This window comes from Ipomoea triloba, chromosome 1, assembly GCF_003576645.1.
Source record: "Ipomoea triloba cultivar NCNSP0323 chromosome 1, ASM357664v1".
Taxonomy (NCBI): Eukaryota; Viridiplantae; Streptophyta; class Magnoliopsida; order Solanales; family Convolvulaceae; genus Ipomoea; species Ipomoea triloba.
This window is the reverse complement of record NC_044916.1, coordinates 36,877,920-36,883,919: the sequence shown is the minus strand read 5'-3', so window position 1 is coordinate 36,883,919 and position 6,000 is coordinate 36,877,920.

The window sequence follows — 6,000 nt, the reverse complement described above, 5'->3', positions numbered from 1 at the left end:
AAAACTATTGACGACCAGTTCGTCACTTTAGAAAAGTTTTTCGCTAGCACCCTTATTATGAGATTTTCTTCTCTCCGCCTCACTTCCGTTAAAGGTGTGCGTGAGCACATCATAGAATTACAGGACATCGTGGCTCAACTCAAAACTCTTGGGGTAGACATGGCAAATGATTTCGTGGTGTAGTATGCTTTGAATACCCTACCATCACCATATCAACCCTTTAAAATTTCTTATCACACACATAAGGGAAAATGGTCTATTTCTGATTTAATGACCATGTGTGCTCAAGAAGAAATAAGATTGGTGAATGAAATGGGTGATAGTACCATGCTGGCTACAGCACACAAGAAATCTAAATCTGGCAAATCTTTGGGTTCCACTTCAAAAGCTAAGCGGAAAAACAAAATTCCTTCTCAAGATAGCATAAAGAAGGTGCATAAGTGTTTCTTCTGTAAAAGGAAGGGGCACATGAAGAAAAATTGCATCAAGTGGATCAAGAAGAAAGGTAATCTATCCTCATTCGTATGTCATGAATCTAGTATGTCAAATGTTAATACTAATTCATTGGTGGATTGATTATGGTTAAACTATCCACATTGCAAATTCTTTACAAGATATGCAAAATTTGAAACAACCAATGGGAAGTAAGTGAACCATCTTATATGGAAACAAGATGGGCTCACCAGTTGAAGCAATTAGGACTTATACTTTAGTATTAAGAAAATGGATTTGTTTTGTAAATGGTTTGATTAGACCTTTTATATATCTAGTTTCTCTAGAAACTTGGTTTCAGTTTCAAGCCTTGTACCATTTTGATTCCAATTTAAGTTTCACAGCAAGTATTTTCAATTGTTTCACAATTCTACTTGTATTGGAAAAGGTACATTGTTTAATGGTCTTTATCATATTCTCTTACAAAACAATCCAATTTACAATTCCTTAAATGCTGAAACTACTACCAAACGTTGTAGTATTAACAAAAATTCCTCAATGTTATGACATCGGAGATTATGATATATCTCCCTTGAGCTTATTAAAAGATTAGTAAAGGATGGAGTACTTTCTACTCTAGACTATACTAATTTTGAGACTTGTATTGACTACATTAAGTGTAAGCAGAAAAACAAGTCAAAGAAAGATGCCAATAGAAGTTCAACATTGTTGGAAATTATACATACTGACATATATTGTCATGATATGGATATTCATAGTCAGAAATATTTCATCTACTTCATTGATAAACTTTTAAGATTTACTTATGTGTATTTACTTCATAAATAAGTATGAAGCATTGGATGTCTTTAAATTGTTTAAAGCTTAAATTGAAAACCAATGCGAGAAGCAAATACAAATAGTTAGATCTGATGAGGGATGTAAATATTATGGTAGATACACAGAAACTTAACCCAAAGACAATTAGTGCTTTCTTTTTTGGATAAGCACAATCTTCTAAGGGTTATAAGTTTTATTGTCCATCACATACTACTAGAATTGTGGAATCAATTAAGAAGTGCTTAAGTTTCTTGAAGATGACTTAATTAGTGGGAGAGATCAATTTAAGAACTTAGTTCCTACTTTCGATCATTTCGCCTCTCACCCTTTATGCCATCCAATAGAGTTGTACTTATGCGCAGTATTCCTTCATTATCTTTTGCGGTCATAAAACTCACTATTGATATTCCACAAGTTGTTGAAACTCAATCAATTCAGGATTTATAGTAAGTTCCTGAACCGATGTAGATTTAACCAATTCAAGAACTGTCCTCAGTTCCTGAAGAGGTAGTTGCCCCGCGAACTTTTTCAAGGTTTCAGTGGTTCAATATTAAAGATAATCTAATCGGGTATGACGTTAAACATTACCTAGTTACTATGTACCGTATCTACAATAATTTGACATTAGAGCCGAAAATGATCCTGAAATATTTTCACCAATCATGAATTATTCATAATCTAATTTGTGATAAGAAGCCGTGAAAGATGAAATGAATTTCATCAAGAGTAACGAAGTTTGGGATCTTGTTAAGTTACCTAATGGGGCTAAGGCTATTGCTTAAAAGAGATTCATTAGGTAAATTAAGAGATACAAGACCAGGCTTGTTGCTAAGGGATTCACTCATAAAGAAGGTATCGATTACAAGGAGACTTTTTCTCCTTTATCAAAGAAAGATTCTCTTCGAATTATTTTGGCTTTAGTTGCACATTTTAATCTTAAGTTGCAACAAATGGATGTGAAAATTATATCTAGAATAGGAAGTTTTATGTAACAATCTATAGGTTTATCTTCTAGAGGTGGTGAGAATTTAGTATGTAAGCTTAATAAATCCATATATGGCTTAAAACAAACCTCCCGCCAATGGTACATTAAGTTTAATAGGGTTATTTCTTCATTTGGTTTTGTTGAAGATCCCTTTAATCATTATATATACCAAAAGGTCAGTGGGAGTAAAATTTGGTTCCTTATTTTATACGTGGATAATATCTTACCTGCTACTGGAGATAGGGAATACTTCATGACGTGAAACAATTTCTTTCTAAGAACTTTGATATGAAGGATATGGGTAATGCATTTTATGTCATTTGCATGAAAATTCATAAGGATAGATCCCGGGACATAGTGATCTATCGCAAGAAACCCATATAGACAAAGTTTGGGAAAGATTCAGATTTAGAATTGTTCACCAACTCTAGCTCCCATAACAAAAGGAGATAAATTAAGTTTGAATCAATGTTCTAAAATTGACCTGGAGAAGTCCATGAAGGACATTCCATATGCTGAAGCAGTTGGGTGTCTTGGATACATTCAAGTATGTACAAGACCGAACATTGCTTTTGGAATGTTATGACGATACCTGCATAATCCAGGCATAGACCACTAGAAAGCTGTAAAGGAATTTTAAGATATCTCAAAGATACTAATATATATATATAAGCTTGGGTTTAGGAAGACGAATATCTTAAAGATGTCATTGGATATTCTAATGCGAACTTTGCTGGCTATGTTGATTCTCAAAAAAAAAAAAAAAAAAAAAAAAAAAAAAAAATCAACTTTAGGGTACATATTTATTATGGTCGGTAAGGCTATATCATGGAAAAGTGTTAAACAGTCTTTAATAATTACTTCTACCATGAAAGCCAAGTTCGTTTTCATATTTTGAGGCCATTTCATAAGGTGTATGGCTTAAGAATTTCTTCTCTAGGCTTAGAATTTTTGGATTTTGTATCTAAGCCATTAAGAATCTACTGCGACAACTCAACTACAGTTTTCCTAACTAAGAACGACAAAAGTGAGAGTCGAATTAAGCACATCGACATAAAGTTCTTAGCTATAAGGAAGCGTGTTAAAAAGTGAATTGTGGTCATTGAGCACATCAGTACTGAGTTGGTAATAACATATTCCTTGACTAAAGGCATGCCTACAGTTAAATTCAAGGATATTGCTGAAAGATGGGACTTTCACCCATTTTGTAATATTGTATATACATACAGTTTTAATGAATGAAATTCTTTCGCATTCAGAAATTTTCTCATAAAGTGTGTACACTCTAAATTCATTGAGAAAATATTTCAGTTGGACTTGAAATAAACATATGGTTTATTTCATAAAGTTTTTTAGTTTCCTAATTAAGAGCTTGAAGGCAGTTTGCATTTGATCATAATGGATATTATTCGCACTAATGAAAACATATCATTATGGTTGGTGTTATTCTATTCTTTAAGTTTAATGTTTGCACCAAGTGGGAGAATGAAAGGTTTTGTCTAATAAGGAGATGAAAAGTTTTGTCTAATAAAACATAAAATAGGGTTTTCATCTGACATATTCCAAACCTGTCATTTTCATTTGGGAGACAAAACATTTGTGGTGCAAACAGTACTACTGTAGGAAGACATTTGGGGTTTCTGCTGCAATGATGGTTTGCAGCTATTTAAGGTCCTTCACCTCTCACTGCTCAAAACATTCAGTCTCATACACCATCCAGAGAGTATAGAGTAGAAGTGAGAGAAAAATCAGTTCATTTAAGCAAGCAGTTCAAATAGTTCAGAATGATTCAAACTACAACATCAACTATGGCTGGAGGTTAGATCCTATATGTTTCAGTTTTATTCTTACAGTAGACTCATGTCTTAGCTAGTTAATTTGGCTCTCAGTTTGATCCTTCTTTTTCAGAGTTCGTTCCCCTGTTTTACATTCAACTATCTTGACAAATAAAATGGATGTGAATATTTTATGTCTCAAATAAATACTTGTAATGTCTTATTGAAATTTAGAACATAAATTGTATTCATTATCATTTGAGATAAATTTTATTGAATTATTGCATTAACAAACAATATAATATTAGACAAATAGATTATTACATTTTTAACTTTGAGTAAATATTTGATGCACCGCAGATGTATAGATGCTATACACCGGCAGTTAATGAGAAGATGTCATATCATTGAAAAACAAAGTCAATATTAACCAAGTCCTTTTTTTGCAAAAAAATCTAAGATTTGTATTTTATTATAAAACTTTTTTATATCAAAGAAAAGTAACACAATTATGTATAATATAATTACTCGTTTGTATATATACACACATGTTTATTTTGACGTGTTAAAATTGTAATATATACAATAGTAAACGGTCAATTTGGTCCATTTATATGCCATTATCATCTTGTCTTGTCAAATTTCCTTTATCTTATTTAAAATTTTTGGTCTCATCCCAATGTTTTCATTTCAACCCTATCCAAATATGTATTCATTATCATTGAGATAAATTTTAGTGTACTATTGCATTAACAAACTGGAATTTTATGATATCATTAAAATATTAGTTATTGGTAGCCTTTTGTCTTCTTACCTTATGAATTCTTGTCATTTTACATATCAGCCAGCAAGGTAGACTCATGTCTTAGCTAGTTAATTTGGCTCTCAGTTTAATCCTTCTTTTTCAGAGTTTGTTCCCCTAATTTACATTCAACTATCTTGACAAATAAAATGGATGTGAATATTTTATGTCTCAAATAAATACTTGTAATGTCTTATTGAAATTTAGAACATAAATTGTATTCATTATCATTGAGATAAATTTTATTGAATTATTTCATTAACAAACAATATAATATTACACAAATAAATTATTACATATTTTAACTGTGAGTAAATATTTGATTCAATGTCGATGTATAGATGCTATATACTGGCGGTTAATGAGAAGATGTCACATCACTGAAAAACAAAGTCAATATTAATCAGGTCCTTTTTTACAAAATACGGAGTATCTAATATTTGTATTTTATTAGTAAACTTTTTATATCAAAGAAAAGTAACACATTATGTATAATATAATTACTCGTTTGTATATATACACACATGTTTATTTTGACGTGTTAAAATTGTAATATATACAATAGTAAACCACCAATTTGGTCCATATATATGCCATTATCATCTTGTCTTGTGAAATTTCCTTTATCTTATGGCAAAAATTTGTGTGAGACCGTCTCACCATGAGACGGGTTGGGTCGGGTCAAGATGCAAATGTAACACTTATATGCACAAATGTCATACTTATATGCTCAAATGTAATACTAATCAGGAATAAAATTTTTGTTACTTATAAGGGTAAATGTAATACTTTTAAGGGAAAATACAATACTTTTACATTTCGATTTAAAAGTATTACATTTTCCATCAAAAGTATTATATTTACCCTTATAAGTGAGGAGCACTTGTCAACATTACTTATTATGAAAAATGTATTACTTTTTCTCTTATAAGTAACAAAAATTGTATTATTGATTAGTGTTATATTTGAGCATATAAGTATGACATTTGCACATATAAGTATGACATTTGTATGGTACTTTGACCCGACCCGACCCGTCTCACGAACAAGGATCCGTGAGACGGTCTCACCCTTGGGTGACCCTTATCTTATTTAAAATTTTTGGTCTCATCCCAATGTTTTCATTTCAACCCTATCCAAATATGTATATTTTTAACTTAACTATT